Raw genomic sequence first — 15,494 nt, 5'->3', positions numbered from 1 at the left:
TTTTTTTATTTTATTTTTTTGTCTTTTCATTTCTTTTCAATGTCCTTATTCCCCTTTTCTTGAATTCTACCTGTTTACTCTCACTCTCTTTAGCAACTTCTTCCCTTCCCTTCTAATACCTTTCCTCCCAAGCATCACGACGCTGTTTATGTGTAATTTACTAAATGTGTATAGGTAAATGTTCCGAGGCATTATATAGTGCTACCAATTCCCTAGCTACCCCCAAATACTCCAGACCATTCTCCTGTTAATAGCCCTCGTCAGTAGAGCAATCTTCCAAGGTTGCCAAGATATACCAACCTCCATACCATCACATCACTTGATTTAAACATAAGTCCCAAGACCAAACCGCAGATCGCTATATGCCATCAGAATCCGGACACAGTTTAGGAAACAAATGAATATGCTTAAAAGTGCAACAAAACTCATCATCTCTAGTCACAGTCTCCCATCACAAAAGAGAGACTCCGGAGATACACAAAACCAAAATAAATTTATAGGAGTAAACAGTAATTCAGCAGTCAAACAAAACAAGAAGTAACATGAGCAGCATGAAAAAGCAAGGAAGAAAAGGAGTACAAACAATGCAGGACAGCCTAAATCTACAGAAGAACCTAGAGGCATCAGAAAAATGGTCAAATAAAGAACTCAAGGAATACCTTATACAGATGGAATGGAATCTTAAAGAGGACACGAGACAGCAAATTCAAACAGTAAAAGAACACATTGAAAATGAATTACATAAACAGATAAAAGAAGCAAATAAGCAACTTTACCAGGAGATAGAAATTATTTAAAAAATCAAACAATAATCCTAGAAATGAAGGAAACTATAAACCAAATTAAAAACTCAAACGAGAGTATCACTAACAGAGTGGAGCATGTAGAAGTCAGAACGTCAGACAATGAAGACAAAATATATCATCTTGAAAAGAGTCTAGCCAACTCAGAAAGGCTGGTAAGAAACCACGAGAAAAACATCCAAGAGATATGGGATAACATAAAAAAAAAACTTAAGAGTCATCGGGATAGAGGAAGGTATAGAGGTCCAAACCAAGGTAATGAGCAATCTGTTGAATGAAATAATTTTAGAAAACTTTCCAGATATAAAAAAGGAAATGGATGTACAAATTTTAGATGCATACAGGACACCGAGCATACAAAAATCACAGTAGACCAACGCCAAGACACATTGTTATGAAGATATCCAATATATAGAACAAAGAGAAAATATTAAAAGCTACAGGAGAAAGAAAGCAGATTACATTCAGGGGTAAACCAATAAGGTTAACGGCTGATTTTTCATCACAGACGCTGAAAGCGAGAAGATTCTGGAACAAAGTATTTCAAACACTGAAAGACAATGGATGCCAACCAAGAATTTTGTATCCAGCAAAATTAAGCTTCAGGTATGACAACAAAATAAAAATTTTTCATGATAAACAAAAGTTAAAAGAATTCGCAGCCAGAAAACCAGCATTGCGAAACATCTTGAGCAAAACACTACACGAGGAAGAAATGAAAAACAACAACCAAAACCAACAGTGGGAAGTACCTCAGTAAAGTGAGAGTGGGGGGAGAGCTAATCATGGAGAAACAAACCAAATTAAAATAAAAGATGAATAATCAAACATGACTAGAATTACAAATCATATATCAATAGTAACCCTAAACATTAATGGCTTAAGCTCACCAATAAAACAACATAGGCTGCTAACTTGGATTAAAAAAAAATCCAACAATATGCTGCCTTCAGGAGACACATCTGGTTGGAAAAGACATACACAGGCTGAAGGTAAAAGATTGGGAAAAATCATACCATGCACACGGTCCTCGGAAGCAAGCAGGGGTGGCCATCCTCATATTGAATAAAATCGACTTCAAGACTAAGTCAATCAAAAGGGATAAGGAAGAACATTATATACTGTCAAAAGGAACAATTCACCAACAAGACCACGCAAAACCAAACAGCTCTTCAGGAAAACCTTCAGAGCCCAACTGCCACCACCGGCTTCCCACAAGCCTCTCAACCTCCCCCACTCCTTCTGCTCTTGAGGCCGATTGGCTGAGTCACGTGGGCGGAGCCAAAAAAAGTCCCAAAATGAGCAGCTCCATGGTCTGAAAGGGCAGGGAAATAACCCAATGAGCATCACCACAGAGGAGGCAATTATTTGGCAGCTAGAAGTTTGCTGGGGCCACTGTGAACCAATCATCAGCTGGCAGCTGGAAGTTTGCTGGGGCCCCTTCAGCTGTGGCTCTCAACATCTCCCCCTCTCTGTTAAACAACAAGCATGTGGCTTAGGGACCGTGCCTGCCTTAGGTTGTCCAATACTATATATGGTCCTTACCCGTCATCGGATGAGCTGACCTCAAGGCATCAGCCTCCTGTCTTAGGTTGGTACCACTGCAATTGGATCTTACCCGTCATTGACTACCGGTCCAGCATACAGCCACACCTGTGGATAGGTCTTTGTACCAGCAGGGGGGTGAGGTTCTTTGCCTCACCTCTGTTGGCCCCCAAATTTTAGCTGAACGACCATCACAAGGCGAAGGGAGGAGGATACACCAAGTCAATTGACGGCTCCTTTTGGAAAAATTGTACAACTGATGACACCATCAGCAAACACTACCACAACTCGCTGCACCAACAGATAGTTCACAATGCATACAAGTGAGTTCACAATGCATACAAGTGATTCATAGTCCAGGCAAGTTCTGCAAGCAGTTCAGTGATAGCTCTTGCAGAAGCTGTAGATTGGTTTTACCTTTGTCTTCACCAGCACTGGGATGAAGATAGAAATTCTGGCAATAATGGCTAAAGAAAAAATTATGTAACATTCCAGAAGGCACTAAAAGAAAACAATTTTCTTAACAATTTACATTATCTTGAACAGAATTATTAAATATAATGAAAAGGAAAGGTGAAAGTAAACAAACAGATCTGTTAACCTCCTTTTTTGTTCACATATTAAAACAATCCTCAACAGCTGTTTACCCAATTTAAATTAAACCATTTAAATCACGTGAATAAAAAAAATATTTGGATCCACTTTTTCATGAGTGCTCATCATATATAATATATGGACATACATACATACAAACATACAACATAAAACACAAGTGTGCACACATAATATAATACATACAACACATAACGTAATAGTAAAGGCCTTATAACTTTTTACAGGTGAAATCTCCATTGCAATGTTTAAAAACTCTATAGTCGGAGACGAAGATGGCGGCGAATGAAGTGTATCACCCCCGTGTACCATGTCACTGTGCATGTGAATGACGAGTTAGAACGGCCAAAAACTATCTTGTTAGGAATTTCCAGCAAAATTGGGGTGCACCGAAACCTAGAGGAAGGATTTCCATCGCCCAAGGATTGGTTACTGGGGCTCAACCGCGAGAGAGCCCAGAGATTCAAGCTGCTTATTCAGCGGCTCGCCCCGCCGCTAGAGACTGCGGCATGCGCCAGGAAATGGCGTCCATAGAAACGGCGAACTAGCAATGCATAGAAATGGTGCTGCTGATTCTGCGGGCTCCTGCCAGCTGTGCCCTCACTGAGCTCACTGCTGAATTCTGGGTTTGAGACAGGGAAGGAAGCGGGCCAGTTCTGTCCTCCACACCAGTCAGATCACAGAGGAAGCCAGCGGCGACCATCTTGGAGAGCTGATGTCACCATTGCCAGTTTTCGACTGATCGCATCTCATTCAGCGATAGAACAGGTCTGTGACATTTAGTCCATCTCCCATACAGCGGGGAAATCACATAAAATCTCTCCCCAGCTTTCCAGGGGTGTGATTAACAGAGTGAGTGTGAGTAGAGGCGTGGGGAAAAGGAAAAGGCACCTGACCCCCAACTCCTCCCTCCCACCAGTGGTGAGAACAAAACCTGTTTTGCCAGCTCTTGGAGGAGGGGCTAGCGGAGGGAATCAAAACAATAAGGTGCCGGTTCCCAAAAGCCGTGCTCCTCGTCCAGGAAACTGCAGGCACAGAGTGTAGTTTGAACTGCCGAGAGGTATCACACTGGGAAAGGCCTGTCTGACAGGAGAAGCCAGGGGACTAGAAACCAGGAATAAACCTAAGCTAACAGGTTTTGAGAGACACCAGTGGGGGGAGGAGGGAGCGGCCTCACATGGAATGTTTCCTACAGCCGGAGGGCAAAATCTTGGCCTGGAAGGCACAGCACCACCTGCTGGAAGCGAAGAAAATAGAAGACTAACAGTGTCCCTTTTTTCTTTTAATTTTTTCTTTAATTTTTTAATTTTAATTTTTTTTCTTTTCTAAAATTATGCTATTATTTTTTTTAAATGTAATTTTTATTTTACTGCATTTTATTATTTTTTATCATTTCTTTTTCTTTTCTATTCTTTTCTCTTTCTTTCCTCTCTCCCTCTCTCTTTCTTGGTTTGCTTCCTTATCTTTTCCCCATCTTTCCTCTTAAGCATGACCACCCAGATTACATACAACTTACTAAATGCAAATAGATGATTACTACGAATCGGTCTATAGTCCGCCTAAGCCTTTAACTACCCCCAAGTACTCCTGTCTATTCTCTTGCTAATATCCACCTGCATTTGAGCAACCCCCCCCCAAAGAAGCTAACATATAATAAACTCCATACCATCAAAGCGCCCAACCTCAACATAAAATCCTAAGTTCAAACCTCAATTCTATACATGCCATCAAATTTTGTAGGCCTCTAATGAAACTAATGAATTTACCTTAAATCACAATTATATCCAACATCTCTAAACATTGTCTCCCAACACAAAGGAGAGATATTGGAACTATAAAAACCAAAACAAATTTGAAGAAGAAAACAGAAACACGGCAGTCAAACAGAGTTGGAAAGCAACGTGAGCACCATGAAAAAACAAGGAAAAAAGAATTACAAACAATGCAGGACAACTTAAATTCACAGGAGAACCTAGAGGCTTCAGAAAAATGGACAGAGAAAGAACTCAAGGCATACCTAACTCAGATGGAACAGAATCTTAGAGAAGACATTAGACAGCAAATCCAAACAATGAAAGTATACTTTCAAAACTAATTAAATAGGCAAATTCAAATGGCAAAGAACGAGCTATACCAGGAAATAGAGATTTAAAAAAATTCAAACAGTAATCCTAGAAATGCAGGAAACCATAAACCAAATTAAAAACTCAAACGAGAATATTACAAATAGACTAGATCAAATAAAAGTCAGAACATCAGATAATGAAGACAAAGTGTATCAACTTGAAAAGAATATAGTCAACACAGAAAGGATGCTAAGAAATCACCAGCAATCTATCCAAGAGATATGGGATGTCATAAAAAAAACAAACTTGAGAGTCATCAGGATAGAAGAAGGTATAGAGGTTCATACCAAAGGAATGAACAATCTATTGAATGAAATAATCCTAGAAAACTTCCTAGATATGAAAGATGGAATGCATTGCCAAATCCTGGAAGCCTACAGGACACCAAACATACAAAACCATAATAGACAAACTCCAAGATACAAAATTATGAAGATATCCAACATAAAAATCAAGGAGAGAATATTAAAAGCTACCAGAGAAAGAAGGCAGATTACCTTCAGGGGTAAACCAATTAGGTTAACGGCTGATTTTTCATTACAGACGTTGAAAGCAGGAAGATCCTGGAACAACGTATTTCAAATGATGAAAAATAATGGATTCCAACCAAGAATACTGTATCCAGCAAAATTAAGCTTCAGATTTGACAATGAAATTAAAATATTTCACGATAAACAAAAGTTAAAAGAATTCACAGCCAGAAAACCAGCACTGCAAGGCATTTTGAGCAAAACACTACAAGAAGAGGAATTGAAAAACAGCACCTAAAACTAACATTGGGAGGTAACTCAGTAAAGGGAAGAACAAAAAATATAACCAAAAAGGAAAAACGAGCCATATTAAAATAAATAAATAAATAAGCATGACTGGAAGTACAGACAATATATCAATAGTAACCTTAAACGTTAATGGCTTAAATTCACCAATCAAGAGACAAAGGCTAGTAAACTGGATTAAAAAAATAAATCCAAAAATATGCTGCCTTTAGGATACTCATATGATAGAAAAAGACATACACAGGTTGAAAGTGAAAGGCTGGGAAAAATCATACCACTCACATGGTCCTCGGAAGCAAGCAGGAATGGCCATACTCATATCGAATAAAATCAATTTCAAACCTAAGTTAATCAAAAGGGATAAAGAAGGCCACTATATACTGTTAAAAGGAACCATCGACCAACAAGACATAACTATTATCAGTATGTATGCACCAAACAATGGTTCTGTGACATTCATAAAACAAACTCTCCTCAAGTTCAAGAGTCAAATAGACCACAACACAATAATTATGGGTGACTTCAACACACCGCTCTCTCCATTTGATCCACCAGACAAAAACTGAATAAAGAAACTATAGAACTCAATAACACAATTAATAACCTAGACTTAACCAACATATATAGAATATATCAACCATCATCAAGTGGATACATGTTCTTCTCAGCAGCACATGGATCCTTCTCAAAGATAGACCATATATTATGCCATAGGGAAACTCTTAGTAAATATAAAGGTGTGGAGATAATACCATGCATCTTATCTGATCATAATGGAATGAAACTGGAAATCAATGATAAAAGAAGGAAGGAAAAATCCTGCATCACCTGGAAAATGAACAATATGTTACTGAATGATCAATGGGTTACAGAAGACATAAAGAAGGAAATCAAAAAATTCTTAGAGATAAATGAAAATACAGACACAACATATCGGAATCTATGGGACACAATGAAAGCAGTTTTAAGAGGGAAATTCATTGCCTGGAGTTCATTCCTCAATAAAAGAAAAAACCAACAAATAAATTAACTCACACTTCTTCTCAAAACCCTAGAAAAGGAAGAGCAAAACAACAGCAAATGTAGTAGAAGGCAAGAAATAATTGAAATCAGAGCAGAAATCAACAAAATTGAAACAAAAAAAAATTGAAAAAATTAATAAAACTAAAAGTTGGTTCTTTGAAAAAATAAATAAGATCGACAGACCCTTAGCCATGCTAACGAAGAGAAAAAGAGAGAGAACTCAAATTACCAACATACAGGATGAAAAAGGCAATATCACAACAGATGCTACAGAAATACAGAACATAATTAGAAATTATTTTGAACCCTATATTCCAATAAAATAGAAGATAGTGAAGACATCAATAAATTTCTTAAGTCATATGATTTGCCCAGATTGAGTCAGGAAGATACACACAATTTAAACAGACCAATAACAAAGGAGGAAATAGAAGAAGCCATCAAAAGACTACCAACCAAGAAAAGCCCTGGACCAGATGGATATACAGCGGAGTTTTACAAAACCGTGAAAGAAGAATTAATACCAATATTTTTCAAGTTATTTCAAGAAATAGAAAAAGAGGGAGCTCTTCCAAATTCATTCTATGAGGCCAACATCACCCTGATCCCAAAACCAGACAAAGATACTTCAAAGAAAGAAAACTACAGACCAATATCTCTAATGAACATAGATGCAAAAATCCTCAATAAAATCCTGGAGCATCGAATACAAAAGCATATCAAAAAAATAGTGCACCATGATCAAGTAGGATTCATCCCTGGGATGCAAGGCTGGTTCAATATACGGAAATCAATAAATGTTATTCACCACATCAATAGACTTAAAGATAAGAACCACATGATCATCTCGATAGATGCAGAAAAAGCATTCGACAAAATACAGCATCCCTTTATGTTCAAAACACTAGAAAAACTAGGGATAACAGGAACTTACCTCAACATTGTAAAAGCTATATATGCTAAGCCTCAAGCTAGCATCATTCTAAATGGAGAAAAACTGAAGGCATTCCCTCTAAAATCTGGAACAAGACAGGGATGCCCTCTCTCACCACTTCTATTCAATTTAGTTCTTGAAATACTAGCCAGAGCAATTTGACAGACAAAAGAAATTAAAGGCATAAAAATAGGAAAAGAAGAACTTAAATTATCACTATTTGCGGACGACATGATTCTATATCTAGAAGATCCAAAAGATCTTCTAGGTATAGAATCATAGATCTTCTTTTCTACAAAGAAACTACTAGAACTAATAAATGAATTCAGCAAAGAGGCAGGATATAAAATCAACATGCATAAATCAAAGGCATTCCTGTATATTAGCAACAAAACTTCTGAAATGGAAATGAAGAAAACACCCCATTCACAATATCCTCAAAAAAAAATAAAATACTTGGGAATCAACCTAACAAAAAGAGTTGAAAGATATATACAATGAAAACTACAGAAACCTAAAGAGAGAAATAGAAGATCTTAGAAGATGGAAAAATATACCCCGTTCATGGATAGGAAGAACTAACATCATCAAAATGGCGATATTACCAAAAGTTCTCTACAGGTTTAATGCAATGCCAATCAAAATCCCAACGGCATTTCTTGTAGAAATAGAGAAAGCAATCATGAAATTCATATGGAAAAACAAAAGACCCAGAATAGCAAAACAATTCTAAGCAGGAAGTGTGAATCTGGAGGTATAGCGATACCAGATTTCAAACTGTACTACAGAGCAAGAGTAACAAAAACAGCATGGTACTGGTACCAAAACAGGCAGGTGGACCAATGGAACAGAATAAAGGACACAGAGACCAATCCACAAAATTACAACTTTCTTATATTTGATAAAGGGGCTAAAAACATGCAATGGAGGAAGGATAGCATCTTCAACAAATGGTGCTGGGAAAACTGGAAATCCATATGCAAAAAAATGAAACTGAACCCCTTTCTCTCGCCATGCACAAAAGTTAACTCAAAATGGATCAAAGAGCTTGATATCAAATTAGAGACTCTGCGCCTGATAGAAGAAAAAGTTGGCTTCGATCTACATATTGTGGGGTCGGGCTCCAAATTCCTTAATAGGAAGCCCATAGCACAAGAGTTAATAACAAGAATAAACAAATGGGACTTACTTAAGCTAAAAAGTTTTCTCTCAGCAAGAGAAACAATAAGAGAGGTAAATAGGGAACCTACATCCTGGGAACAAATTTTTACTCCTCACACTTCAGATAGAGCCCTAATATACAAAGAACTCAAAAAATTAAACAACAACAAATAACCCAATTAATAAATGGGCCAAAGACCTGAACAGACATTTCTCAGAGGAGGACATACAATCAATCAATAAGTACATGAAAAAATGCTCACCATCTCTAGCAGTCAGAGAAATGCAAATCAAAACCACCCTAAGATACCATCTCACTCCAGTAAGATTGGCAGCCATTATGAAGTCAAACAATAATAAGTGCTGGCGAGGATGTGGGGAAAAGGGTACACTTGTTCATTGCTGGTGGGACTGCAAATTGGTGCGGCCAATTTGGAAAGCAGTATGGAGATTCCTGGGAAAGCTGGGAATGGAACCACCATTTGACCCAGCTATCGCCCTTCTCGGACTATTCCCTGAGGACCTTAAAAGAGTGTACTATAGGGATACTGCCACATCAATGATCATAGCAGCACAATTCACAATAGCTAGACTGTGGAACCAACCTAGATGCCCTTCAATAGATGAATGGATAAAAAAATGTGGCATTTATACACAATGGAGTTTTACGCAACACTAAAAAATGACAAAATCATGGCATTTGCAGGGAAATGGATGGCATTAGAGCAGATTATGCTAAGTGAAGCCAGCCAATTCCTAAAAAACAAATGCCAAATGTCTTCTTTGATATAAGGAGGGCAATTAAGAACAGAGCAGGGAGGAAGAGCATGAGAAAAGGATCACCATTAAACAGGGACAAGAGGTGGGAGGGAAAGGGAGAGAGAAGGGAAATTGCATGGAAATGGAAGGAGACCCTCATTGTTATACAAAATTACATATAAGAGGAAGTGAGGGGAAAGGGAAAAAAAACGAGAGAGAGAAATGAATTACAGTAGATGGGGTAGAGAGAGAAGATGGGAGGGGAGGGGAGGGGAGGGGAGGGGGGATAGCAGAGGATAGGAAAGGCAGCAGAATACAACATACACTAGTATGGCAATATGTAAAAAAGTGGATGTGTAACTGATGTGATTCTGCAATCTGTATACGGGGTAAAAATGAGAGTTCATAATCCACTTAAATCAAATGTATGAAATATAATATGTCAAGAGCTTTGTAATGTTTTGAACAACTAATAAAAAAAGAAATTTATTGTGATAATCAGGAACAGAAAGCAGAGCAGAAAGATCTGGAAAACTTGGACTTGAAAGGCAGGAGTAAAACTGGGGTTAAGGAAGTTGCAGTTGTTAAATTCATTACCTTCACTAAAGAAATGCTAGACTTTTCCCAGAGACAGTAAGAAAGATGGCTTGAGGGCATCTCATGAATTGGCAGGTCATATACATCTCAGACTCAAGAAAGCAAAAAATCTCTTGAGGGTATGCTTCTTGAAGAAGGAGGCCTGGGAAGTTTTTTTCAATGTGCTCAGCTACCCAGGCATTCAGAGACTGCTACAGCCAGTGTCCCTGGAGGCTTGGCTACTGCTCAAAATGGCAGCAGATCTTGGTGTCAACCACCTGCTTCTGATGGAATACAACATTCTGGAGTTGGAGGATCATGAAGGCTTCCATTAAGATTTCAAAGGAAGGCCTGGAAGGCCAGAAAATGTGGAGCAGGGTCAGAGTCCCTGAAGCCCCCCTCTGAGAAAAAAAATGCATGAAGATATAAGGAGGAAGCCAAAGCTGCAGTGGAGACCCTCAAGGATAAGAAATGCCAGTACTGTGGAACATCCACTGAGAAAGGCTATGGCAACCAAGGTGAGCCAAGCCAACAGAAAGGCCACATGGGCTACAATCAACAAGGCCACAAGGGCAGAGGTAAATAAGTTCTTTGGACAGAACATCTGTCATGAGACAGAAGCCTTGACTATAGTGGCTCCATTTTGTTTAGTAACTACATTTTGTGAAACAGCCATGCCAACTAGAAAGGTCATGGCTGGGGCAGGTTGTTTTTCAATCTCCCATTCCTGTAACTAGGGGTAACTGGGCTTATTCTGATTGGATAAGCCTCCCGCTGCCTAACTTCAATCTCCTGCTTCTGTAACTTGGCTTGCTTGCATTGGCTAAACCCCCTAACATCCATTTTGTGGTTTTTTGGCTTAAATATGAGGCCAAACTGAAGGTGGTGGGCCACTCTAACCATCTCGCTTTTAGAGAGTAGAATGTCCACCACCGGCCAGCAATGAAGTCTTAATTGGAATGGCAATGTGTGGTCTGAGAGTTATTTGAGGGTCTTGGTATCAGCATAACACATCATGCCATGTTCCCTGGATGCCAGACATGGAACTATACTTGTTCACCCAGCTAGATTTCAGTCTTCCTGAACTCTCGGTATTTTTATATGTTGGATATTTATAAATAGCTTTTGACTTTTACAGGAGCTTATGATGCAAGCTTGCCCTGAGTCTCAACAAAAATTTTGGACTTCAACTTTTGGGCAATCTTGAACTGTTGCAACAATGGGGACTCTTTGAAATAGACTAAATGTATTTTTCATAGTAAGATGTGCATGAACTTTTGGGGGACATGGAAGGAATGTTATGGTTTAAATATTAGTGTCCCTAAAAAGCTCATGTATGAGAAAATGTAAGCACCTTTAGCAGAGAAGTAATTATGAGAGCCTTAACACAATCAGTGGATTAATCCCGTGATGGGATAAACTGAGTAGGAACTGAAAGCAGGTAGGGTGTGGCTGGAGGAGGTGGGTTGTTGGGTGAATCTATGGGGGTATATATTTTCTATCTGGCAAGTGGAGACTCTCTCTGCTTTCTGATTATCATGTGAGCTGCTTCCCTCCACCACACTCTTCTACCAAGATGTTCTGCCTCACCCTGAGCCCTGTGGAATAGATCTTGCTATCCATGGATTGATACCTCTAAAACTGTGATCCCAAAACAAATTTTCCTTTTGTAAAATTGATCGTGTCAGATCTTTTAGTCACAGCAACAAAAAGGCTAACTAAAACACCAATGGAACAGAATAGAAGACATAAAGACAAACCCACATAGATATACAGTCATCTGATGCTAAAAACATAGGTAAGAAAAATGATGATCTTTTTAACAAAAGCTGCTGGGGAAAACTAGATATCCACATGTAGAATAGTAAAACTAGATTCCTACTTTTCACCCTGATAAAAGTCAACTCAAAATGGATCAGATGCCTAGGAATTAGACCAGACACTGCAACTGCTAGAGGCAAGCATAAAGTCAACACTCCAATATACTGGAGCAGGCACCAACTTACTTAACAAAACTCCTAAAGCTCAAAAAAAAAAAAAACCTCCAAGAATCAAATCATGGCATCAAATTAAAAAGCTTATGCAGGAAAATGGAAATCTAAGCAACACTAATATTTTTATCTCACTCAACTTAGAATGGCAATCATCAAGAATGAAAATAATAATAAATGCTAGCAAGAATGGCACACTCAAACATTGTTGGTGGGACTGAAAATTAGTACAACCACTTTGGAAAGCAGTATGTAGATTCCTCAAAAGACCAGGAATGGAACCACCATATGACCCAGCTATCCCATTCATTGGTAGGTATGCAAAAAAAAACTAAAATAAGCATATTACACTGGGACATGCACATCGATATTTACAGCACTGCCATTCATGAATAACCAAGTTATAGGATTAGTCCAGGTGCCCATCAATAAATGAATGGAAAAAGAAAATACGGCATACATACAAAATGGATTTTTACTCAACCATAAAGAAGACTGAAATTATGGCATTTGCTGGGGGTGGGGAGGAGGGATGGAACTGGAAAACATCACAGTAAGTGAAATAAGCCAGACCCCTAAAGTCAAGGGTTGAGTATTTTCTCTCATATGCTATAGCCAAATAAGGAGGAAATACAGGCAGGAAGAAGTTCCATGAATATAGAAGAGAGGACAGTGGAGTAATAGAAGGGGATAGAAGAGGAAAGAAAAGAGACAGAAAAAGTAAGAGACTGTGGAATGAAAGTAGCCAAGTTATTCTATGTACCTATTTGAATGCAACACAGGGGCCAAGCATGGTGGTGTACCCCTGTAATCCCAACAGGTCAGGAGGCTAAAGTAAGAAGATTGTGAATTCAAAGCCAACCAGCCCTAAGCTACTCAGTGAGACCCTGTCTATAAATAAAATATTTAAAAGGGGTTGGGGATATGGCTCAGTGCTTAAGCACCCCTGGGTTCAATCCCCTGTATCAAGACACTTTTTTAATAAATCATAGTGGATTTTACCTTTATGTATATCTATAAAACACCTATTAAGAAAAAAACAAAAAATAAATAGAGGGAAGACTAGTAGTTCAGAGCCAAGGAACAAGAAGAGGGTGGAAAGGAAGGAAAGTGGAGGTACTGGGGACTGAAATATAGCAAATTATATTCCATGCATGTATAGTTATGTCAAAATGAATTCCACTAATATATGTAACTATAATTCACTAACAAAACATTTTTTAAAAGGAGCAACCATATGATCCATATGATTCCAATCCTACTATTGAGAATACGCCCAAAGAACATGAAAACAATGTCAAAAAGATACCTGCATGTTCATGTTCATTGCAGCAATATTCACAATAGCCAAGAAGTAGTAAGTCTTCATAGATGAATGAATGGATAAAGAAAATGTGATATTGAGATATATATATATATATATATATATATATATATATATATATATATAAACATATATCACATATATATGAATATATATTATATATATGAAGGAGAAGGAGGAGGAGTGGGAGGTGGGGGGGAGGGTGAAATGTGGGAGTACTGGGGGTTGAAATGGAGCAAATTACATTTCATGCATGTATAAATGTGTAAAAATGAACTCCACTGGTACATATAACTATAATGCACTAATAAAAACATTTTAAGTTTTTTCAATGTCTAGAAGCTCGTGGAATGAAAAAAAAGAATGAAATACTGTTATTTGCAACAACAACAGATGAGTAGAGCTAGAGGTCATTAGGTTACGTGAAATAAACCAGGCACAGAAGGAAGAGAATTACATATCATTCATATGTAAAATCTTAAAAATTGAGAGTATAAGAGTTGTTGCCAAAGATAGGGAGAATATAGAGGACAGATGGCAAAGGCTGATCAATGAGTCAACACAAGAGTTGAATAGAAGCAAGAATTTCTAGCCACATCAATGTTTATAGCAGCACAATTCACAATAGCTAGACTGTGGAGCCATCCTAGATGTGCTTCAATGGATGAATGGATTTTAAAAATGTGACATTTATACACAATGGAATATTATTCATCACTAAAAAATAATAAGATCATGGCATTTGCAGGGAAATGGATGGCATTAGAGTAGATTATGCTAAGTGAAGTTAGCCAATCCCAAAAAACAAATGCCTAATGTCTTCTCTGATATAAGGGGGGTGAATCAAAATTGGGTAGGGAGGAAGAGCATGGGAAGAATATTACCTCTAGATAGGGAAGAGAGGTGGGAGGGAAAGGGAGGGAGAAGGGGAATTCCATGGATGACATAAGGAGACCCTCATCATTATACAAAATACATGTATGAAGATGTGAGGAAAAAACAAGTATAGTGTTACCTTAGATTAGGTAGAGAGAAGTGATGGGAAGGGAGGGGAGGGGATGGGAGGATAGGAAAGGTAGTAGAATGAAACAGACATTATTATTACTGTGTGTATATATGTGACTGCATAACCAATATGATTCTGCAACCTGTACACTCAGAAAAATGAGAAATTATATCCCATCTGATTCAAATGTATGATATATCAAAGTCATTGTACTGTCATGTATAAATAATTAAAACAAATTTTAAAAATTAATGAAACAAAAAACAAAAAAAAGAAGCAAGAATTTCTAGTGTGCCATTGTACAGTAGGGAGACTCTAGATCACAATACTACTGTATATTTTTAAAAGAAGAAAGAATTTTAATAGTTTTTACAATGAAAGAAATCATAAAAACTTAAGGAAACAGATGTTTGACCTAATATATATATTACACAATGTAGCCAGGCCCGGTGGCACATGCTTGTAATCCCAGTGTCTTGGAGCCTGAGGTAGGAGGATCACGAGTTCAAAGCCAGCCTCAGCAACAGGAAGACACTAAGCAACTCAGTGAGACCCTGTCTCTAAATAAAACACAAAAATAAGCCTGGGGATGTGGCTCAGTTGTCAAGTGCCCCTAAACTCAATCCCAAATACCTAATAAAAATAAATATATTACACAATGTATACATGTATTAAAACATCACATAGTACCCAAAATTTTTTATGTACATTTTTAATGTTTCTTATGTATTGCTTAAATAACATTTCATTTAAATTTTCAAAAAGTCATTTCCTAAAAGAATCTCTGAAACCTAGACAGAAATCTGCATTTTAAGGTGTCTCACATATAATGGATTTTAAGTTCAAGAACAAAAGCTC

This window comes from Callospermophilus lateralis, chromosome 2 (assembly GCF_048772815.1).
Source record: "Callospermophilus lateralis isolate mCalLat2 chromosome 2, mCalLat2.hap1, whole genome shotgun sequence".
NCBI classification, from domain to species: domain Eukaryota; kingdom Metazoa; phylum Chordata; class Mammalia; order Rodentia; family Sciuridae; genus Callospermophilus; species Callospermophilus lateralis.
Note: the sequence above shows the minus strand (reverse complement) of the source record.